The sequence below is a fragment of the Chionomys nivalis genome, chromosome 26 (assembly GCF_950005125.1).
Source record: "Chionomys nivalis chromosome 26, mChiNiv1.1, whole genome shotgun sequence".
Lineage (NCBI taxonomy): Eukaryota > Metazoa > Chordata > Mammalia > Rodentia > Cricetidae > Chionomys > Chionomys nivalis.
Genome location: NC_080111.1, coordinates 26433501 through 26458290, shown reverse-complemented (window position 1 = coordinate 26458290; position 24790 = coordinate 26433501). Strand labels below are relative to the sequence as shown.

Genomic DNA, 24790 nt, shown 5'->3' with positions numbered 1-24790 from the left:
TGTTGCTGAGGGTAAAATACTGACTCAAAGCAACTTGAGTAATTATTTGGATCACAGATCACAGTCTATCACGGCGGGAAACCAAGGGAGGAACTCAAGACAGGAACCGAAGCAAGACCATGGAGGAACACGGCTTACTGGCTTTCTGTCTGCTCTGCTCAGCTAGCTGCTCTAGAGAACCAGGCTCCCTTGCTCAGGACTGATACTGTCCACAGGAGAGTAGGCCCTCATCCATCACTCAGCACTCAAGAAAATGCCCCGTAGACAGCCAGTCTGATGGAGGTAATTTCTCAGCTGAACTTCCCTCTTGCCAAGTGTGTCATGTTGACAACCAAGTATAGCCATTGCAGAGTCAAAACTTAGAGATTAACATACAGCCAGACCGCTGTATGTTAAGTGATGTGACCGCTGGTTTTGAAGAAGGGAGGGGGTCCCGAGTCAAGGAAGACAGGTGACTTGTAAAAGCTGGACAAGGATCATCCCGAGCCTCCAGAAAGAATGAAACTTGGTAGACACTGACTTTAGGCTCCTAACACCCTTTGTTTGTTTGTTTGTTTCTGATCTTTTAAACTGAAACAAATTTTTTAAAAAATGTGTGTTGTTTTAAGCATCCATTTTTGGTCATCAGGGAGTGAGTGGTACAGGCAGGGCTCCACAGAAGGCTTAGGGAGTATGACCTTGTTGGAGAAAGGGTGTTATTAGGGGTGCTCTTTGAGATTTCGAAAACCCATATCAGGCCTAGTGTTGCTACCCTAGCTTTGCCTCTCTAGTACCACGCCTGCCTGCGTTATGCTCCCTGTCAAGATGATCATGGACTAAGCCTCTGAAACTATAAGCAAGCCCCCTATTAAATGCTTTCCCTTGGAAGAGTTGCTGCAGTCATGGGTGTCTCTTCACAGCAGCAGAGCAGTGACTAAGATAGATTCTGATTTCTTAAAATGAAGCAAACAAGCTGGGTGATAGTGACACACGCCTTTAATCCCAGCACTCAGAGGACAGAGGCAGAAGGATCTCTGAGTTTGAGGCCAGCCTGGTGTACAAAGTGAGTTCCAGGACAGCCAGGGCTACACAGAGGAACTCTGTCTCAAAAAGCAAAGAAAGAAAGAAATGAAATAAAAAAAAAAACCTGTGTTTTGTTGTAAGCACTTATTTTCATAGCACTTAATTCCAGCAGCAATAGAAATTAATGTGACAAAGAGATATCCATTACTTGACCAGGGCCACTTGACTAGTAAGAGATGGGTCAGGAATCAAACCTAGATGTCTCGGGCTTTCTGTTTATGTTCAAATTCCATAAACAAGGCAGGAATAATTTTTTTTTTATTTTTTTTATTTTTTTTTTACTTATTTATTTATTTTTATTCTTTTTTAATTAAAATTTCCACCTGCTCCCCATTTCCCATTTCCCTCCCCTCCTCCCAAATATTGCCCTCCCCCCACTTCCCTCCCCCTATCCCCACTCCTCTTCTCCTCCCCCCACTCCATTCCCCCTCCCTCTCGATACTGAAGAGCAGTCCAAATTCAGGCAGGAATAATTGACAGTGAGATACTATCATCAGGGATTGGTCTAAGACCTGAGACATCTGAGGAAAGAATGTCACTACAGAGATTCTTACATTAGTTTGGGGATCAAATCAGACTCCTGTACATAGTCATTCACAATCAGTGACCCCTAACTACAGCCAAGGCCAAGAGCAAATTAAGTGAGAAATATAGCATCTCAATATATAGGGAATATAGCATCTCTCCAAATACTCTTCTGGGGCATTGTGGCCTACTCACCTCCTGGGAACTACATACTCAGCAACAGGTGGTACACTTTGCTCGTGTAATGTTCATGTTCCTTTGCCAATGCTAAGATTTCCATGACATCCTCCGAACACTTTATTGACACGCAGGCTTTATGCTGTCGAACTGGAGTGAATTAAAAGAAGGAGGAACCACAGCTTCTGGCGGGCTTGAGTCTGTCAAGAGCTGCCTGGGAGTGGCAGGACACGCAGAGCCACATCTGGATGACTGACAAGTGGCCACCTTCTCCAGGGCATGATCACTGCAGAGTCTTAAAAAGTAGTCTAATCAGGACGATTCTCAAGGTTGCTTTAAAAACTGAATTCACAGGACTTCCCTCCCTCGCAGGCATAGCTCTTACTTCCTTCCCTGCTGCAGAAAAGAGTATGCACAGACCCATCACGTTCTTTTTGTTTGGGGGAAAGATATATTTTATTCTTTTCTGATTTTTAAAACAACACTTTTAACAAAGCAATTCAAAGTATAAGATTAGGGTCAGTGTTCATAATCCTTTTGTACTCCGAATAGACTCAGTAGATAGAGAAAAGGTAGGAAGGAAACCAGGAGCAAGTCAGCCTCGGTGGTTTGGAGATGGGCCTCGGGGGTCAGACAAAATGGAGTTCACATCCAGATTCTTCCATTTCCTGGCTTCATGGCCTGTGGTAAGCCACTTAAACTTCCTGAGTCTCAGGCTCCTCATCTCCAGAATGCAGTGGCTTCCTCGAGGAGCAGTCCCAGTGAAAAGCACTTCCGGTCAGAAAGCAGAGAACCCAAATTCCTTAAACTGAAGCAAAATTGACCCTCTTTCCTTTGTATTATGCTTTGGGGGGAAACTCTGCTCATTCACGTGACCTTCAGGCTCAGTGACGTGACCTTCAGAACTGAGAAAACTGTTTCTTGAAGAAAGGTACCTGGAGATGAATGCCGCGCAAGGGTCCTGACTTCTCCGGTCTGTCTGTGCTGTGCCTCTGTCACGCTCATCCTTGAACATCCGAGAGGAACCTGTTTATTTCAATCTTATTGATTTTAATTTTCCCAATAATGCTAATATACTTAATGATTTTAGTATTTTTTTGTATCTGGCATTGTCTACTGATTTAAATTATTTTTGGAAGGAGATACAGTAGACACTAAATTACACAAATGCCTGCAACATACCATTTGAAACTCAAAAGGGAAATGAGCACTAAATGTACATTGTAACAAAACATGACCTTTTAGGTCACTTTGGAAGTCATTTCCTTCACGTTCACTTATTCTGTTTCTCAGTCTCTATCCCTTAGGTCTTCCCTGAGAGCTACCTAATTCTTCATCTTCTGTACAACAGTCTTGCTGTTCACGGTTTATCCAGAACTGCTTTATGCAATCCAGGCTACCCTTTTCTGTTAAGTATCTGCCTGTGCCAGACATTGTTGACGGCAGTGGGCAAGTGGGAATGTTGTTACAAAGGTTAAGATAAAAGAAAAGTTGCAACACTTTGACCTAGTTTGTTGGGCTCTGACTCTTGACCTGTCTTCACCAGGATCCGTCTTCCGCCCTGTTTGTCACTCCCTGTTTTCTAACAGGGTCTCCAAGTGAGTGCCCTCCTGATCCCTAAGGTTTCCACACCCAGGACAGTGAACGGGATTGAAGTGAACAGAAATTTGGACCTGCACAGAGAGCCAGCTCATTTACCAAACAAAGTCTTAAAGGGGAGCGAGGAGGAGAGGGTGAAGATAAGAAACACTAATTTCTAGTTCTTGTCCTTGAATCACAGTGCCATTATATTATATAATGCTGCTTTTAGTTTGCTAAATTTTTTTTGTTTTGGATTTTGCCTTTATGTTCATGATTACTCTGTCCTAAATTCTTAATTTCCCACAGTATCCTTACAAGAGTTTGTTCTCCAGGTTACGTTAGCCTTTTAAAATATGATGGACACTGCTTTCTCTTTGTTCTCTACCAGTTTGAGTAAAACAAGGCTTATTTTTTTCCCTTGAATATTTGCTAGAGTTCACCAGATGAGTGCCCTGGTCCCGTAGCTTTCAGGGGGGTGTTCTGTCACTTTAAAGACTGTTGCTGGCTTTGCACTTTTAAAATTTAACTTTAACTGCTGAGGTAAGCTTGAAGGTGTTACTTTAGTAAGCACAGATGGACAAGAGTCACAGAGGAAGGACCTTTCCCCTAGATTGCAGGAGTTTCTCTTCACCTAACTGCAGTGCCTGTCACCAACAGGAACAGATGTTGAAGCGATGTGAGGACATAATTCGGAGTGTTCCCATTATGTTACCTGTTTGTGGAACCACAGGGGCAGCTAAGGTGCAGGGCCATTTTGTCACCAGGAAGAGTGCCCCATGCCGCACTCTGATACAGTTGTTCCCTTCTGCTTTTGTTTTGCCCACCACACACAACTGCGGGTGGTCACTGGACTATGTACTGTTAACATAGTTATGTTCTTTTAAAACTGCATCCGAATCTAACCCACAGCCTTCCTTCCTGCAGACCAGACTCCATGGTTGCCTAAGGAGAGGGAAGCAATCAATGGTTTTTTTATACAGTGGGGATATACATGAAAGACAGCAATGACCAGCACGGCAAGATAGCCCTAAAGGTACAAAAGTGGCATTCATATATTGCTGTCACCAAAGCTGTCTCGTGAGACTTAAGGCCACTCAACAGGAGGGAAATCACGGATGGTACTAGAAGTTTCGCCAACTACCCAGAGCTGCTGAGGCATGGATTTTAGAAGAGAATCTACTACTAACACTTGCTGGATCAGCATGATTCTTTCCTACATTCTAAATTGTTTCCTTATACCCACAGGCAAGTGTAGTTCTTACCCCTCATCAAAGAACCTCTCTTCCACCTTGGAACACTCGGTTCTAAATGGGTCATCTTCATCAAACGCCTCCTCTCAGAGCTCGGGGAAGAGAAGTAGGGAAGATTGTAAGAGCCAGAGGAATGGAGGACACCAAGGAGACAGCATCCTCCAGATGCTACAGGACAACGGCACACCAAACTCACAGACACTATGGCAGCATGCACAAGCCTGTGCAGGTCTAAGCCAGGTGGCGCCCAAGCAATAAGCTGGGGAAGTGGATACTATCTCCTATCCCCAACCAAGAATCTGTCTGCAATTGGCATCCCTTTGCAAAGGAAAAATCAGTGTTCTACAATAGAGCCTCACTGGGTATATAAGGCACACTTCGGAGTAGGTCCATGGCCCCAGTAGATGGCCACCGCAAAGCAAACTCACTGGTAATTTTGGAAACGTATTGTCTCATATCTTTGGGCTTTATTTATCCTTAGAGACCTTTGGCTTATACATCATGGGTTCCCATTTTGTGCTTTTATGGGTTCTGTTTTGTGTTCACCCCTTTTGGTGTTATTAATTCAAAACTTTGGCTATTGCTAGAGGTGTTTGGTGATTTTACTATGATCTTCATTTGTGCTTCCTCTTGTGCATGGTTAATGTCAGTTTGACATCTGCGTTTCCTCTTGGCCATGTCTCATGGGCGCCCTGCTCATTTCTCATGAGAGTTCCTCTTTTCGAGTGTTGAGTCTTAAGACTTCTTTGTGTTCCTCTGACTCTGTGTGTGTGTGTGTGTGTGTGTGTGTGTGTGGTCTTGAGGATGAGCAGAGGACCTCCCTGGGTGAGGTGAACACCCCAACATTGTGCTACAATTCTAAGCCTTTATATATTCTGTTCACAGCTGCTTCTCAGATATGTGATTTGCAAACATTGCTTGTATTTGCCTTTTCTTCATCTTGTTTATTCATTTAAAAAAGTTTATTATTCCTTTTTTTTGTGCCACGAGGGATGAAACACCTGGCCTTATGCATGCCAGGTAATCTGTGTGTCGCTGAGTTACATCCCCGGGCTGGTCACATCTTAATGAAGTCTGTTGTCGAACAGAATCGTACCATTTTGATCAGCTTCAATTTATCAGCTGTTCTTTTTATGGATCATATTTTGGTATTTAGCCTCAAAATACTCAAGTTGTAGCCCTGGAGATTTCCTCCTTCTCTTCCTTATAATTGTTATAATTTTGTATTTTACATCTATTTTCCATTCTGAATTAATTTTTGGAAGAAGTATAAGATTTAGCCATCTTTCTGCTGTTCTCTGTCCCTCCTCTCTCTCTCTCTTTCCCTTCCCATCACTCATAAACATACCATTGTTTTGGTTCCATAAAGAAATATTTGTTTCATTTTATGAATATTAGATCATTATCATATTTGTCTTCTAAAATGCCATAACACACACACACACCGACTATAATATACATCCATCTTTTGTTCCTATAACAGATTACCCTAATACACGTACCTTAGACCCAGTCCTTGAGACTAAAACTCTCAACCACTTGCTTCTTTGGCTAGGGCCCTCTTGGCTGCATCGAATAGCGACAGACAGCATCTTGGCAGAAGTGTAACAGTTGGACAAGAAGACAGCGTGGGGAAAAGTCAACCTGGTTCCCTCAAGCTGTTTCACAAGAACTGCTAATCCCTTCTGCGGGCAGAGCCCCCGGTGACCCACTGCGCTCCTCTCTCACAAGCCGCTCCCCTACTGATCTCCCCTGCTGGGGAACCCAGCTGGTCCACGTGCACCCACGCTCACACCTAGGTCTAGCCGCTGCCTCTTTCCTTTCTTTCCACTCCATTTGGTATACTTTTTTTTTTTAATTCTTGAAGGAGTTCAGTTAATCTGCCTTTAATTTTTGTTTATGCTTTTGGTGTCATATCTGATTATTTCCAAAGTCAAGAAGATTTACTTCTATGTTTTCATGTTGATTTTCTATCCTATAGCTGAATTCATTAGGTCTAGCCATTCGTGTGGGATCTTCAGGTCATGCACTGAATGTCCTTAGTTCTTTATTCTCCCCTGCTTTAGACAGATCTCTTGAATGGAGGTGAGAGAATGGCATGCCCCATGCTACCGATTGATTAGAAGGCCCCTTTTAAGTTTTTATTTCTTTTATTTGCTCTTTGAAGACAAAACTTTCTGAGCACACTTAACAGTCACTTCTCTAAGATTCCCACCAAGTGGCTCTAACATGTCTTCCTCGGGGATGGTTTGTGACTGTCTTATCCATTTGAATGAGCCATATTTTCTGTGATGGTCCATCTTGACTGTCAGCTTGGTGGAATTTAGATTCATCAAGGAGACGCACTTCTGGGCATGTTTGGGAGAGAACTTACAGAGGACTTTTTTTCTTACTGAAGGGATAAGACCCACCTTGGCACCTTCCCAGTGCAGTCCAGACACAACAAAGGGAAGCTCCATTTCTTTCTCCTCAGTGTGTCTGCTGCTTCTATCGTCATACCCCGTTGACGTCAAACTCCAGTTTCTGTGGTCTTCCAACATGGATTCAGCACCAGCCGTCTCCAGGCAGCTCCCAGGCGCCCAGCAGCAGAGACACGCTGAAGTCAGCAGCTTTCATGAACAGAGCAACCAGCAGAGTCTCTGACACCCCAGGATGAAGCCTGTCCTTGCTGGACTATCCGGTCCCTACTGTGCGGTCAATCCAATCAATCTCTTTTGAATGCATACACACTCTATTGGTTGAGAGCCTCTAGAGGACCTTTTCTAATGCATTTTCCAATTTAAAAAATATGGATTTTCTTGGTTTTTAAAAACCACTCGGGTTTGTGTGTAGGAGTGTTCTTTATTTATGTGGCGCTGCGGTTGAACACAGCGCCTTACTAGGAGAGCGTTCTGCTACTGAGTTCCAGTCCAGTTTTCAGTCAGCTTTAAAAATGATCTTTTTTCTCTTTGGAGATTATCTCAGAATTATATCACTTCTCCCATTTCTAGCTCCAAACCTTCCCACATACCCTCCCTAGAATTTGAGATTCATTGCCTCTTTTTCATTAACTGTTGTTACATATACATTCCTAAATATTGTTACAACACAGTGTGTGTGTGTGTGTGTGTGTGCGTGTGTGCGTGTGTTCCCAAACCCTCAAAGACAACCTTCTCAGTCTATATGATGCTATTCACATGTATGCCTCGGGGCTGATCATTTGGTATTAGATAGCCAACTGGTGTGCTCTTCCCTGAGGAAGTCCAATTCTCCTGCTCTCAAGAATGCTTAGTTTATCTGTGGTTTTTTGTGTAGAGTTAAGAACAAAAATTTGTTTGCTTACCTAGATAGGGAGGGAGAAGGAGGAGGAGAAGGAGAAAGCGACGTCCTGCCCTAGTTTGTTCAGATAGGCTCTGTGTTGGGAAGTGTCTTCAACACTGAGCCGAAATTGTGCTGAGGAATTCTTGGGAATTAGCTGAAGCTAAATCTTAAGTTCTGGACTTAAGATGGATCTTGTCCTGACCACGTGTGTGCCCTTTCAAATTCCTCTGAGTACAGAGAAACTAATTGAATTTGCCTTTCTGTTGTTGCTGCTTGATGTTGATGAATGGTGGAGGTGGCAGAGGAGGAAGGGGAGGAGCTAGGGTCTCAGGCAGCCAAGGCTGTCCCGGAACTTCTGCCACCTATTCTCCTGCCTCCGTCCCTAAGATGCTGAGATTCAAGAAATACCCCCACCACACCTGCCTCTGAATTTACTTTCTGGATGCCCCATTTTTCAAGCACAATTCTCTCCTGGACGTTTCCTCCCCGTCCTGAAGTGGTCCGCTGTGATTTTCAAGTACAACCTTGCCCTAGGCAGCTGTGGGTTTTCTACCCTCTGATGTTCTGAGCAAAGCTTTTTTCTAGCCTACGTAAGTTCCAAATTAGGAAAGCAGAGGAAGGAAGAAAAGCCCATTGCCTCAGCCCTTCAGGCAGCCCCCAGGCAGAGTAGGGAAGAAATGCGCTGCCCTCTCAGAGCCAGGGATGAAGATCCCAGAGCTGGCTGCTGTCCTCCAAACCATCCCTGAGCAAAGGAGGCTGGAAACACTGCCCTGGCTTTCCTAGCGGGGTTTAAGCTGGCTTGTGTTTATGCGGTGTTTCCTTGCTTGTTGTTTTCCAGAGTTCTCACAAGGCTGGTGATGACAGTGGGTAGAAGAGGGCTCGTAGCCTCCTGCTGTCTGTTTAGCTGTCATTCCTGAAATGACCTTCCGAAGGGCTTACTTACGTTTTCCCTTCAGTGCCAGTTCTATCCCTGACGTTGATATAACTTGAGACGGAGTCTATTGGGTGTTACCCCAGCGGGAGAGTGGTTTCCATCCGCTTCCTCTTCCACCATTCATGTCTGTGCCTTTTAACCTGGCTCCGACACACAGGCCAGCTTGCCTGGTCCCACCTGACAGTTCACTCTTCACTACAACACCGAACCCTTTCACACACATTACTGCCTGTGTGTCTGATGCGAAGCTGCAGTCCTTATAGAGATTGCCACTTGTCTCTTCTCCTCTTTCTCTTCCTTCTTAAAATATTTTATCATTATTCTTCTATTCTATTTTGAAAATAATATTTTCTATTCATATTCTTTTAGCTCTCGCCTTGGAAGCCACAGGGGAATGCTTGCCCTATTGATCCACGTGAGATTTCATCTCAGCCTCACGAGATTTGTCATTCATTCTGTTTACTTATAGCAAATTATTTTACAAAAGCCAAGTTTACTTCGATTTAGTTAGTTCCAACTCACCCTGCCTTGTCTGAGGTTCAAATGTCCAAAGTCCAGGGGAACCTTTTGAAGTACAAGAGAAATAATGATCGGTCTCCTAATCTTTTGCCAAAAAAAAAAAAAAAAAAAAAAAAAAAAAGCAAACTGACATTCAAGGTCATTAGCACTGAAAAGAATATGTATATTTGGTATTATAAATATTGTAATTATTTCCAAGTAATTGAGATACAAACCCGCCGCATTAACAGAACATCACAGACAGCTGGTTTAGTCACAAAGTGCTCTGGAGGCTGCAAGTCCAAGAACAATGTGCCTACAAGGTTGGTTTCTTCTGAAGCCAAGCTTTGTGGCTTTTTCATGGCATGTCACAAGGCCCACTTCTCTGCATATCTGTCTGTAGGTACTAACATCTTTGAGCACCAGTCACAGGGAGTACCAATCATAAAGGCCCAACATTAGCCTAACTGCCTCTTTGAAAGGCCACATCTACTAACGAGCCAACCGGAGATGCTGTTTCTATGGCAACAGTACTGAGTCTAAATGCAAAGGGTGGTTATAACTTGGTGTCTCTTTGTTGATTGTCAACAAGGTTAAGTAATTTAAAGTCAATCAGTTTATGATAAAACAGGCAAAGATGTCAACACAATTGCTTACCTGAGCCACCATCATGGGCTAAGTATGGGACAGAATTAATAAAAATTAGCTGTGGTAGCCTATTGAAATATATGCTTGCTAGCAGGAAGATGTTTGATGTCAACCTGTCTCAAAAGAAGAGGTATCCCTAGTTTGCTCTCTGTTTTGTGATAAGCCATGGCCCAAAGCATCTGGTGGAGGAAAGGGTTTATTTGGCCTACACTTGAAGGTCACAGTCCATCACTGAGAGAGGTCAGGGCAGGAACTCAAGAAGACACAGGGGCAGAGCCATGGAGGAAGGTATCCAGTGCTTGCTCCCAGGTCCATATTCAGCTACATTTTTTACACAGTCCGGGTGCATGTGTGTGTGTGGGGGGGCACCCACAGTGTGCCCGACACTCCCACATCGAGCGTCCCTCCAGACAATCTGTCACAGGGCTGGCCACAGGCCAATCTGAATGAGGCAGTTTTTCAGCTGTCTTCAATACCTGTGCTTGTGGCTGTGCAGCCACGGAGGTGCCCTCTACCTCTCAACACCTACCAGGCCACCTCCATCCATGCTTCTGGACAAGAGATTCCATCATGTGGCTCTACCTGGGATACTGACCACACCCCTGTTCAGCCTAGATGGGGTACTGACAACAGATCAAAGAAGCAATTTCACCCTTGTCTGACTAGATAAACCAATAAGTTGAGAGGTGGATTATCTGTGTGGGTGTGGGTGACTTAAAGGCAGCTGTGTGACCAAAAGATTCACCCCGATATGAATGACAACTCCCAAGGCTGCACCTGTAGATCTCCCCACCTGACTTACAGGTAAGCTCTACTGAAGAGGCCCCACTCCCATAGCGATTGTTCCCTGATCACGTAACCTTGGGGTGGGGACTTACAACCCTCTGAACTTCTGGAACCCCAAAACTTCATTTATTTCTGGGTTTTTAGATGCTTTCCTCTTTCCTCCAGGAGAAAATGTCTCAATTCAGAGGAAATAACTGCACAGTGGTACTCATGACTGCCATGGGTGGCTGGTGGCCACAGCAATGTACCCAGCAAGGGACAATAGGGTAAATGCTAAAACCAAAGAATTGCTATCCCATTCTCCAAGACTGACTCTTTTACATATTTCATCGCTCATAATCCTCTCATTAATAGCCCTATGAGAAAAAGGCTATCTTCTTCATTATATAAACATAGGAAGAGGTATAAGCAACTTGCCCATATTCCTGTCTCCTTTGGTTGTTTCCCAAGCCCCAGCTTCTGCATTCCGTAGCCTTGACTGCTATGCTCCCTGACAAGAGGGCATGCCCAGAGGCAGCATTTGCTGCTCTGTTCAGCTACTTCAACTTCCACACAACACAAGGAAGGTGGGGACTCTGAGCCAACTCCTCTGTCTGTGCTTGCGGCACACATCTTAAAGAGCGTATTTGAGCAGAAGTCAACCTCAACAGCCTCCTGCTTTTCCTTCTTCTTTCTTCCTTTGTTTTCTAATTAATCACATGTGCTGCGACTTGAAACTGTACCCTGGTTTCTAGAGCACCCACCTCCTGCACAGGCTTGTTCCAGTGGCACCAGGGTGGATGAATAGGGCCTTATTATCTGGATTTCTACTCAGTGAGCAAAGTAAATGCGATTTGCTTTGCACAGAGTCTGCGGCTATGGCAGCTTTTTGGCAATGAATGCACAAGAGGAGTGTTGTGTGTTGACAGGTCACGGACTTCCGAAAAGCCGGCCCAACTCCGGAACAAATTGGAAACAAATTATAAACGTATCAAGAGTGCAAAACAATGCTATTCAAAATGAGAAACATTTTATCAAGTTGGCTTCGGGAAGGGAAGTCCCAGAAGTAAAGGTTAGCGTGGGTGGTGTTCAAAGAAATTACTGATACTTGTCCAAGACTGATCAAAGTTTTTACACTGACGGGGTGGGGAGGGTAAAGGGTTTATGAAGAACTTTTGTTTTTAAATTTATAAATATTTGTTGGTTTTGATTTTAAGCTGTTTCAGAATGTGCGGTCTGTCCTATTGACCGTGTGTGAGGCAGGAATCATGGGATTGATGTCCCAGCGCTTGATAAGCCTTGGGGTGGGGTAAGGGCTCAGAACTGCTGAGTCAATTCAGGTTTGACCAGGTCTCCAGGGGATTTCTGAGCAGTGCCTCCCCTGACAAATGATAGCCGCGGCTGGGGAGGCCTTGCTGTTTCTTTTCTGTGGGCAGGGGACTGGTGGGTATGGTGGGGTCCTTCCTAGAAGAGCTTGGGTAGGTGAGGCCAGGATCCAGACTAAACAAAAGGACACATGGTACCTAAACTGTGACTCATGTCTGCGACAGCAAGACCTCCTTTCCCTGAGAAAGAAGGCTGGTGAAATCGCACAGCCAGTTCCTGTAAATTGAACCCTGTAGCCTCAACTCATGTTCTACTAAACCATTTTTTGTCAACTTGACCCTTCTGGAAATCTCAATAGAGAAACCACCTCTGGCAAATTGGTTAGCGGGCAGTTTTTGACTGCTCATTGAAGCGGGAAGTCTCGGCCCACCATGGGCATTGCCACTGCTGGGCAGGGGGTCCTGGGTGGCCTAATAAATCAAGCTGAGCAAGCTATGAGGATTGAGCCAGCGAGCAGTGTTTCTCTGTGTTCTCTGCTTCAGTTCCTGTCTTCAGGTTTCTGCCCAGACACCCTTTCCTTCCCAAGTTGCTCTGGGCAACAGTGTTTATCAGAACTCTAACAATAGGTAGCTTTAATACCCATCTGCTGTTTCCTCATTCCAAGCCCTTCTTTATAATTTTCTAAAATTTCCTCAATGCTCCTGTTTTACTAACAATGTTTCCATATTTTCCTGCACTGCTGCAGGGCTTATGTAAAAAGATGCGTATGGTATGTTTGTGTGTGATTGTGTCACGGGCGGGAAAAAGATGCCAACCAGCCTTCTGAGATCCAGTTTGTTAGCCAAGAAAAGAGTCAAAACTTTCTTGCCGTTTTAAAATTCCAAACTCAGTTTTCAGAAACAAGACCTGTCCTTGAATTATAGAATTACTATTTAAAACTGCTTATACTTGAGAAACAAGTGAGGTTGAGGAACATATACGATTGTTTAAATTCGGGATCCTGTGAAACAGGGAAGTGGATAATTATCGGTAGATTGTTCCAGTAGAACTGAACTTAGAATGGATCCTCTGCACACCGAAACACAAGCTACTAGCTAAAGCAGTGATTATCCAGATTGCTGGTAATTAAAAGCCGAAGAGATTGACGCAGAGCCTGAAGTTCTGGTTCGTGCTTCGAGGCTTGGGGGACCATGTATCCAAAAGGGGAAGAAGACTTGGTTAGAGCTTGTCTGTAGAGTGCTCGCCGAGCATGTGTGAGGACCTAGGTGGGATCCCCAGTACCCTCCACCCCAAAAGTAAGCATCCACATTCAAAAGGGGGCAGTTGTCAGCAGGTTTGCTGGAACTGTGACAAGGAAGGATGGAAATAGCTTTTTTGTTGTGTGTTTACTTTTGAGATTCTATTTTAATTCCATTTCTCTCTTCTACTTCCTCCCTCCACACCTCCATATATACTCTGTGCTTGATTTGCCTCAAATTCACAGCCTCTTTTTTCATAAACTGTCATTGCGTGCATGTATGTATTTGTATTACATACGCATTCCCAGTATACCCTACTAAGTCCGTATGTTACTTATATGTATTAACAGGGCTTATGGTTTAGCGCTAGACAACCCCGGGGAGGCCACCTCTCCTCTCCCAGGTTGAGGTCCCTTGGGAAATGCAGTCTTTACTGCTACAGTTTCGCTGTAAAGTGTTTTCCAAAGGCCCCTGGGTTAACGGCCAGGTCTCCACAACAGGTGGTAGAGCCCATAAGAGGCAGAGCCTAGTGGACAGGGCTGTTGGGGGTGTGACCCTCAACACTGGATCCTTCGCTGCATTGCTGCCATCGTGTGAACAGCTGTCTGCACATGCTGCAGCCATGCTGTGCTGCCTCAGAGGCCCCAGAGCAGTGACTTACCGACCATGTACTGGATCCTCCAAAACTCTGCTCCCAACTTTTGCCCTTAAAGTTGATCAGCTCTGGTAATGGCTACAGTGACAGAAAACTGACCAGCACCCTCCCCGTTCTTTGATCCATGGCCAACACGAAACAACAATGTCACTGGAGTGTCCCAACACTGCTCTGCCTGTCACAATGTAGTCAAACCAAGTTCACAGTAAAATCTAGCCTAGACCCATTTCTCTTCAGTGCAAGCTCAAATAATTCAAGAGCTGTCGCCGTCTCCCAAACTGTTGGTGACTTTTGCTGTGTAAGAAACTCCCCGCACTTTATGGCTTCTTGTAACCAATAATTGTTTTCCATGTCTGTGATCTGATTCTCGGGGACAGTCTCATTCCTAGGTCAGGCTTTCTAGTAACCGGGCAGATATTTGATCTCACTCTCCTGGAGCACTTATCTTCCAGGTGCTCTGGATTTCAGAGGCAATGATATCAATAAAAGATGGCGAGTGGAGCCAATTTTATTGACTCTCTGTGATGACTAGAATAAATTTTAGTATCAGGGAGCATCTTAAATTATTTGCTGATCACAATGGTTCCCATGTTATAAGTTTAGAAAATAGTTTGAATTTTTAAAATCCTTCTGGATGCAGTTACTCTTCCTATCGTGGCGTTTCTGCTCTCTAGAACAGAAGTCGGGTTCCCTTAGTCTCTCTCAGTATGGGTCACCCCTTAGTCTTCAGGAAAATCATAGCCAGAACGTTGGCTTCACCTCTGTCCTTTCTCCGGGGCATGGGGACACAGTAAGCTGTCAGACATGCAGTTTTGCCCCAAGTTCTGATACTGAATTAAGAAAGAAGCTTTATCAGATTGCTCCCAAGGGGGCCATCTGGTCTCTCAGGAGTCTCTACCGGTACGGAAGGAAGACAATTCTCATCTTCTATGAACTCCTGTGGAATCTCCGCCTCACCCCACCACACACCTTCGAGCCTTCCCAGAGCTGCTAGAGTCTAGAACCATCTCCCATGCGGCCGCACCAGTAGGGAGCCCTTTCTGCAGTGCACAGAACATCACTGCAGAACAAGGGCGCTCCCTCTTGTTCATTTTCTTTCCAGGAGCTTCTGAAGAACCTTCAGCTCTTTCGATAGGTGTTTAGAAATTAGACCTTCCGTGTTTTCCAACAGTAGTGGTGATGACCTCAGCGAATATCTGTTAGCTACACAAAGTCGAGCGGAGGCTCTGACGGCCAGTTTGTCTTTCTTTCGCACAACCCAGTTCTTGGACACTAATCTTGTAAACAGATAAACAGGTCAAAGGGTTGTTTTTCTCTGTCTGGAGTACTCCCCAGAGGCTGGAGGCTGAAGAAGTGTGTTCTCTTCTCTACATGGATGGTTTCCAAATAGTTACAAAAGCTATTTGTTCTGATGTATTTTCCTAAAGGAAGAGTATAATATGAATGAAAATTTGATGCAGTCATACGAATCCTTACGGTTTGCTCCTGTCACTTTTAGTCAGGATGGTTTTCCTTACATCAGTCCTGCCTGCAAAGGTCAGATGATGTCAGATGTTCACTTCATATTTTCAAAGAAATTTGACATGTTCATTCTGTGAGACTTAATTCCCTACAACAGTGGATTTATGTAGAAACAAAGCAAAACATACATCGTCCCCTGGCACACATACCCCGCCCAGCCCTGCGCCTTTTTAAATTAAAAAAAAAAAAAAAAAAAAAAAAACTGGTAGAGGATGCCCTTAACGCCAGCACTTAGGAGGCAGAGGCAGACAGATCTGTGAGTTCCAGGACAGCCAGGGCTACACAGAGAAACCCTGTCTTAACCCCAGCACTTAGGAGGCAGAGGCAGACAGATCTGTGAGTTCCAGGACAACCGGGGCTACACAGAGAAACCCCGTCTCGAAAAACAACAAAACAAACAACTAAGAAAAAAAAAAGCAGACTGTCAGGCTCCTTCGAGTGCTGGCTGTGATGAAGTGACACCTGCTGGTATACATGGGTACTGCATGCTAGCAGTACTGCATACTCCCTATGAGGAGACCCTCACTTTCCTTTTCATTAACCCTTTTGTATAGTTTGGTTTTTATATATTGCGTTTTGTGTGTGTGTGTGTGTGTGTGTGTGTTTAAAAAAAATCCACAATTTTCATTTTCTTCATAATACCGTGACAAACCAAAAGTGTACTGTTAATATCATATCAACATCCATAATGTGAAAACCAAAGTGATTTTCTATGCTGCTTCTAGTACTGGTTTGTTATAATTATTGCATTTTGTATTTGCCAATTGCATAGCTATTTGGAATCATGAAATTCTACTGTGTGTGTACGTTGTTGTATATTTATTGGGCATGGTACTTGGTTACCCAGGATGTTTTCATGCGTGTGTGTGTGTGTGTGTATTTCTCTCCTCATAAGGTGGCTTCCTTCATTTTCCCCATCCCTCATAGTGTTAGTCCCTTGTCCCTCTGACAGCTTTACTTATAACACAATGTTGATTTTGCATAGCAGTGGGAAAATCTGGACCTGACAAGTGGGCTAACAAGCAGCGTTTGTCCTTCTGAGACGGACTTAATTTGCTTCCTATGGTCATCTCCATTTGTGTCTGTTTTCCTGTGTCAGGACTTCACTATTTTTGAGACAATGTAGCCCAGACTGGCCATGAACTCTCTGTGCGGTGAAGGGTGGCCTTGAATGTCTGATCTCCTGTCTTCACCTCCCTCTCGTTGAAATACTCCTTCAATTCACAGTCTCTTTTTTTCCATGAAGGGTTGTTGGAGTCTTTGAAAGCCTTTTCTCCTTATATTGAAACGGTCATATGGTTTCTGTCCTTGAGTCCACATATGAACATACTACATTTATTGGGTTTTATATGTTAGGTCATTTCTGCATTTCTAAATGATAGATTTTGATGTACTCTGTGCTGACTAGTTTTGTGTCGGCTTGACACCAGCTAGAGTCATCTGGAATGAGAGAACCTCAGCTGAGAACATTCCCTCACTGATTGGCCTTTACACAAACCTGGGTAACATCTTCTTGATTAATATTTGATGTGGGAAAGCCCAGTCCACTAAGGGTTGTCAGTAAGTCCTGGGTGCTATAATAAAACAAGCAAGCCATGAGGAACAAGTCAGTGAGCAGCACCCCTCCATGTTCTTCATTCTCGTTCCTGCTGCAGCTTTCCTCAGTGATGGGTTTGTAAGCTAGAGGTGAAATAAACCCTTTCCAGGTTGATGCTGGCCATGGTGCTTTGTCACAGCAGTAGGCATCCTGAGACATGCTCCTATTTTCCATTTACAAGTACTTTGTGAGAACTGTGTATCTGTGTTCATTAAGGAGATTGGCTGTAAGCTTCTTCTTTTTCCTGTGTGTCTTATCTGGTTTCGGAATCAGGGTATAATACTGATTTCATCTTTGGATGAAATGGTATAATTATGATGGTATAATTATCAGTGAATCTGTCCAGAAGCCCTTGCCTTAATGAGTCTTAAGGTTCTCAATCAATTCCTCTGATCAAGTTTGGCTCCATAGACAGGGTTGAAGGTAGATGACAGTGTTGGTTAGAAAGTTTATTTTTATTCCTTTCTCTCCACGAGTCATTACTGGTCCTTTAGAAGGGAACAAAGCTGTGCACACACACACACTGACACACAGACAGACCTCTCTCTCTCTCTCTCTGTCTGTCTCTCTGTCTCTGTCTCTCTCTCATTAGGGAACCTGTTATCCAGATCCTCTCTTCCTCTCCTCTCCTCACTGCATGCCCCTCCCCAAAGGAGAGCGATATCTGGGGACCAAAATCCACTGGAGTCCTTGTCCTGGTGGAGACCATTGTGAGTGACAGGCAAGCGATCTGTTAGCCAGCCTTGCCGCCCTTCTTAACTCTGGTGAGGCCCTAGGTTATGGGATGAATACACTAATACCGTTCTGACTTTACAAATACACTAATGCCGTTCTAACTTTACAGGAGAAAAATACACATATAAAAAGAGTACCAGTGTGCTAGGGCTGGCATTACAAAGTTCCACAAACAGGTAGCTTGAACAAGGGAAATGTAGCTCATCAACTCCCGGAGGCTTGAGCTCCTAGATCATGGCATCACTGGGGTAGCTTCCTTCAGATGACTGCACAGGGGAATTGGTCCCTTGCTGAAAATCTTCAGTGTTTCTTGGTCTTTATTAATATCATCCGGAAGTCCACCTTCTGGTTCAGAGTTTTAGATGGCTTGCTCCCTGTGTGTGTGTCTTTTCACAGACCATTCTTTAATAAGGGTGCTGATCAGTGGATTAAATGCCTACCTGTAGCATGAATTCTAACTGATCTTAATAATAAAGATCCAGAGTCAGATTTTGAGGGGGTGAAAGCTGAAAACTCAGAAAAGCAGAGCAACCAGTCTCTAGGTCTTACCACTACAAAAAGGTCAGACTGAATGAGTTATCCTGTCTCTCCATGTCATCAGGATGAATGTGGTGAGCTCCTGTCTCCTCCTGACTTATACTCTTCTCTCCACCCAGCCATACCCTTCCTGTCCCCATCTCCCTAGAACCGGGATTAAAAGTGTGTGACTCCCAAGTACTGAGATTAAAGGTGTGAACCGCCACCACCTGGCTTGGATTTTCTCTGAGACTGGAGCAATCTAGTGTAGCCCAGGGTGGCCTTGAACTCACAGAGAGCCAACTGCCTTTGCCTCCCCAAAGCGGGTACTAAAGGTTTGTGCCACCACTGTCTATCCTCTATGGCTAACTAGTGGCTAGCTCCGCACTCTGAGCATCCGGCAAGCTTTATTTGTTAAAGCACAAACAAAACATCGCCATGCCTCCCCTATTCCCTTATGTCTACATTTTATTGAACTGTGGCTGCAATTGACATAGAGGATGACCAAAGCAGGAAGGGTTCAAAGAGAAAAACTTAAGTTAAGAATAAGAAAATATATAAACGTCAGGAATTTATAGAAACTACACATGCCTAGAAATAGGATCAATAATCATCCAACTGGGATTTGTGTTTCAAGAAAAATAATTTAAACTGCAACTGTTACATCTAACCTTCTAACCTGTAACCTGAAGTGGCAAAGAAGAAGGAGGAGGAGGAGGAGGAGGAAGGAAGGAAGGAAGGAAGGAAGGAAGGAAGGAAGGAAGGAGAAGGAGAAGGAGAAGGAGAAGGAGAAGGAGAAGGAGAAGGAGAAGGAGAAGGAGAAGGAGAAGGAGAAGAAGAAGAAGAAGAAGAAGAAGAAGAAGAAGAAGAAGAAGAAGAAGAAGAAGAAGAAGAAGAAGAAGAAGAAGAAGAAGAAGAATTCTATGTTTATGATTAATTATTGTTAAATTGACACGAACTACAGAATCATCTGTGAAGAGTTGAGGAATTGCGTCCTTCACATCGGCCTGTGGGCACGGGAGGGTTCTCTTGATTGGTAGTTGATGTGGGAGGGCTGAGCCCGTTGTGGACAGATAGTCACAGTTGTATAAGAAATCAGATCGTGAGAAGCAGCTAGGAAGCATCATTCCTCTGTGCTTTCTTCTGTAGTTTCCACCTCCAGGACCTGCTTTGAGCTCCTGCCCCGGCTTCCCTTGATAATGGACTCTCACCTGTAAGCCAAATAAACCCTTCCCTCCCCCAAGCTGTTTTTGGTCTTGGCGTTTATCACAGTACAAAGTTCAAAGTAGAACAATTCCTTATCAAACAACCGTGGCCATGACACACGCCCCAGACTTAGTGCAGAGTCCGCAAAGGAAAGCTTTCGAAGTGACTCTTTGTAGTGTAGCGCACCTGCTTGATTATTGCTCTGCCATAAAATCTTCCTTAGTCTTGTCTCTGGATGCTTTCTTTCTTTTCTTTTCTTTTCTTTCTTCCCCACCCTGCTTTCTTTTCCATCGCACTCTGTATTAGACGTGTAGTGACCTCCTTGCCTGTGGCTCCTGGGTGCGGTTTACAGAAGTGTGCCACCATCTTGCTTTTCTATGATGACAGAACCTAGAGGCACTGGGAGAAAGGTCTCCATAGAGTCTTTCTATCTCTCCTTCAAACCCCTCCAACCTTCTCTGCCAGCATCATGATGGCTCTGTTTCCCGACACACTCAACCCTTTTGTTACTGTGTTGTTTTTTTCAGTTGACACATAGTAACTGCATGTGGTATTTGTGATATTTAAGTGCATGTATGCAATGTGTGATGATCAGATTAGAGAAAGTGTTCTATAGTCATATATGCCCAAATAAGCTGATGGCATTGGAACGGGGCGGCGTGGACAAAACATCATCTCACTCAGGATTCAGTTGTGCCCTGCTGATAAGATATCACATATCACCTAGGCATCCTCCAGCCCCAGCCACAGCAAGGTTTCATCCTACTCTTGATCATTTATTTCCTAATTTTATTTGATAGATTCTCTAACTCCTTCCCTTTCAGATTGGTGCTATCTTCCTTCACTCATGATTCAACTGATCCTAATATTTTTTGTATTATATATTATAAACCATATATTTAAAATCTGAGCCATGCCATATATTTATCAGCCTTTGCTATGTATAATTAATAGACGCCCAGAACTTTACCCGGTAAGCCACAGCCACGTGGTGATACAGAGATTAATAGATGTATTCCATGAATACATAAAGAGAAATCTTACAGACATGATATTGGTTAAATTAATAAATAGGTTAAATTAATATGTAAGAGTTAACCAATAAGAAGCTAGAGCTAATGGGCCAAGCAGTGATTTAAATAATATGGTTTTTGTGTGATTATTTTAGGTCTAAATTAGCCGGGCGACCTGGAAGAACAAGCAGCCTCCTTCAACACAAACTGGTAAGGAAAAGGACGACAAGATCAAGAACAAAATGAGCAAAGGGTTTTCACAATCAAGTCACTACGAGGAAGCCCCATGGCTAACACACAGTTGAATAAAGATGGTTTCAAGTCTGCAATTTTGACAAAGAAGAAGAATGTCTAAAGAGTGGCAGAAATGTACACAAGCGTTCTTTGTGACAAGCCTGAACATTGGACTTACCTGCCTAGACCAAAAAAGAAAAAGAGCACTAGGCATTGTTAGCGCTGACCAATGACTGCTTTAGAATGCCATTCGAACACATCCATGAGGTGTAAGAGGCTCACTCCCTCCTGTCACTGGTATAGAGCAAAGAGACGCTGACATGTGCTCAACACTTAAGACAACTTAAATTTCCGTGAGTAGAAAAGCAAGTAAGGGGATTATAGAATCGTTTCCAAACAACAGAGTGCTGTATACTAGTTAAAATAAGGAAAATAGATGTATTCCATGAATACATAAAGAGAAATCTTACAGACATGATATTAAGGGAGGAAGTAAATGGCAGAAGAATTGTAAGACATGCCTGGGGCATCGCACATCTCCGAGGTTTGGTGGGATGGGAGACATGAGAAAATTGTGAATGATGCTTCAATGTTATCACGTTTATTTTATAACCTTATAAAACATGAAACAAAGATAATAAGCATTGGCAAAGACGAGGAAGGCACATACATAATGTATTATTTTTTAAAAAATAAAACAAACTATCATTTTTCATTTTACAGACCAATTCCAGTTCCTACTTCCTCCCCTCCTCCCATTTCCTCCCCCTCCCCCTCCATCCTATCCCCATCCACTCTCTAGAGAGGGTAAGGCACATTGCTCCAAGGAAGGATCAAGGCCCACCCCACTATATCCAGGCTGAGCAAGGTATCCATCCAAAGAGAATGGGTTCCAAAAAGCCAATACAAGCATCAGGGACAATCCTGCTGCCACTGCCAGTGACTCCGCAGTCTGAAAACCCTTCTGAATGAGGTAACCCTGAAGCGGCGTAAACGAATGGCGAACAGAATTAACCAGGCTAGCTTAATATAATATATTCAGCTTTAATAAGGGGAGAACTTACAAAACCAGGGTCCAGCGAAGAGCAGGAAACAAAAGGGCAGGCGGGGAGCACACCCGCCAGATTTATAGGTAACATTTGCCTAAGGGGTACCCTCCCTTCAAAGAAGGTGATTGGCTGGGGCTTCCCCTACATAACCCAGACCAAGAAAGATGAGCATGGTATGTACTCACTCATAAGTGGATACTAACTGTAAAGCAAAGGATAATGAGCCTATAGTCCATGACCTTAGAGAAGCTAAGTAACAAGATGAACCCTAAGATAAACATATATAGATCCCCCTGGGAGGGGGACATAGACAAGATTGCCTGACAAAATTGGGAGCATGGAGGTTGGGGGAGAAGGAAGGGTGGAAGTGGAGGAGGAGGGGATAACTTGCAGAACTGAGATAGTTAAGATGGGGGAAGGACAGAGATGGAGAGCAAGGAAAAAGATATCTTGACTGAGGGAGCTATTATGGGGCTAACAAGAAATCTGACACTTAGAGAATTCCCAGGAATCCACAAGGATGACCCCAGCTAAGACTCTTATCAATAGTGGTGAGGGTGCCCAAACTGGTCTTGCCCTGTAGTCAGATTGATGACTATCTATAAATGTCACCATAGACCCTTCATCTAGCACCTGATGGAGACATGTTGATAGAGACCAACAGCAGAGCACTGGGCTGAGCTCCCAAAGTCCAGTTGAAGAGTGGGAGGAGTGAGAATATGAGCAAAGAGGTCAAGACCACGATAGGGACACCCACTCAAACAGCTTACCTGAGCTAACAGGAGCTCACCAACTCTGGCCGGACAGAGAAGGAACCAGCATAGAACCAAGCTAGACCCTCTGAATGTGGGTAACAGTTGTATGACTGGGGCAGACTAGATAATGTATTAAGAATGACATTTAGGGGGCTGGAGAGATGGCTCAATGGTTAAGAGCACTGGCTGCCTTTCCAGAGGACCCGGGTTCAAACACTCCCGGCACTCACAACTGTCTGTAACTCCGTTTGGAATGTAACACTGTCACACCAATGTGCTTAAAGTTAAATAAATTATTTAAAAAAGAATGACATTTAAGGCTGGGATGGTAGCAGTGTATGCCTTTAATTCTAGCACTCAGGAGGTAGAGGCAGGCAGATCTCTATGACTTCAAGGCCAGCCTGATCTACAAATGGAGTAAAACAGGCTTCAAAGCTACACAGAGAAACCCTGTCCCAAAAAGCAACTCTGTCTTTTAGAGTACTCTAAATTCAGTCAGTGTGGCAGTGAAGGCTAACGTCGCAAGAGAACAGACAGGAAGAATTGGTAGGAAGGGAGATCACTGGGGACCGAGTGACAGTTAAGACAGGAGCCAGACTTTCTGATGTTGTTTGTTGGCCAAACAACGAACCAACAAACAAAAGGGCATTTAAAAGAAACTGAAAGTCGTTAGAATCTTACAGCCCTGATTTGAGAATATGGCTGACTCTGACACATTTTGTTTGTTTGTTTGTTTGTTTTTTGGATTTTCGAGACAGGGTTTCTCCGTAGCTTTTTGGTTCCTGTCCTGGAACTAGCTCTTCTAGACCAGGCTGGCCTCAAACTCACAGAGCTCCGCCTGCCTCTGCCTCCCGAGTGCTGGGATTAAAGGCGTGCGCCACCACCGCCCGGCACGTATTGTGTTTTTACATTAGGCAAATGTCTTAACTTCTTTCAGCCTTATGAGTTTCTTTGATATCTGTCTGATATTGTTTCTAAATTAATTTTATTCCTAACTAAAACACAGAATATAAATGGGTGCTATGTGATGTTTTGTAAATGTATAACGGACTAATATTTACATCAGGCTACATATACCTATGTCCTTAAATACTTATGCTTTATCCACGGTGAGAACTTTCATCATGAATATGCATTGTGTTGTATGCTATCATTATCTATAGCTATCTTACGATGCAGTGGGACATCAGAAAGTCTGGCTCCTGTCTAACTGTCACTCGGTCCCCAGTGATCTCCCTTCCTACCAATTCTTCCTGTCTGTTCTCTTGCGACGTTAGCCTTCACTGCCACACTGACTGAATTTAGAGTACTCTAAAAGACAGACCCCTGCGCACATCTGTAGGGTGTTCCCAGGGATGTGAACTAGGGAGGATGACTTATCACAAGTGGCTCCATCACAGAGTCTGGGACTCAGACTGTGTAAACATAGGAAGGAGGAAGAAGGCAGAGGAGTGCCACCTTCCCTGGTCTCTGCTTCCTGACTGGGGAGAATGGAACCAGCTGTCTTATGCCCCTGCTGCCATGACTTCCCCAAACTGTGAGTCACATGAAACAAATCAACCCTTCTTTCTTCCTAAGAGGCAGGTGATCATACTTTTGGTTGCAGTGATAATGGAATCGTACATCATCAAGGGCTCTGGTCACCACTATGATAGTCCCTGCTTCTCCAGCACCGACTTTTTTTTCTAATTATTATTGAAAAAAAATTTCCACCTCCTCCCCGCCTCCCATTTTCCCTCCCCTTTCTCCCCACTCTTCTCCCCCCCCCCACTTCTTTCCCCCTCCCTCTCCAGTCCAAAGAGCAGTCAGGGTTCCCTGCCCTGTGGGAAGTCCAAGGTCCTCCCTCCTCCATCCAGGTCTAGGAAGGTGAGCATCCAAACAGACTAGGCTCCCACAAAGTCAGTACATGCAGTAGAATCAAAACCCAGTGCCATTGTCCTTGGCTTCTCATCAGCCCTCATTGTCTGCCATGTTCAGAGAGTCCGGTTTTATGCCATGCTTTTTCAGTTCCAGTCCAGCTGGCCTTGGTGAGCTCCCAATAGATCAGCCCCACTGTCTCAGTGGGTGGGTGCACCCTCGCAGTCCTGACTTCCTTGCTCATGTTCTCCCTCCTTCTGGCCCTCATTTGGACCTTGGGAGCTCAGTCTGGTGTGCCAATGTGGGTCTCTGTCTCTATCTCCATCCATCGCCAGATGAAGGTTCTAT

At 44.2% G+C, this 24790-nt stretch overlaps 1 long non-coding RNA gene across 1 annotated transcript in view; it reads left to right on the top strand.

Annotated features, from left to right (window-relative positions):
* Positions 1-21024, top strand: part of LOC130866803 (uncharacterized) — a 45691-nt gene extending 24667 nt beyond the window's left edge. Inside the window, exon 3 of the long non-coding RNA XR_009056388.1 lies at positions 20703-21024. This is a non-coding gene — a long non-coding RNA (uncharacterized LOC130866803). The remainder of the gene's footprint in view (positions 1-20702) is intronic.
* Positions 21025-24790: the final 3766 nt, after the last annotated feature.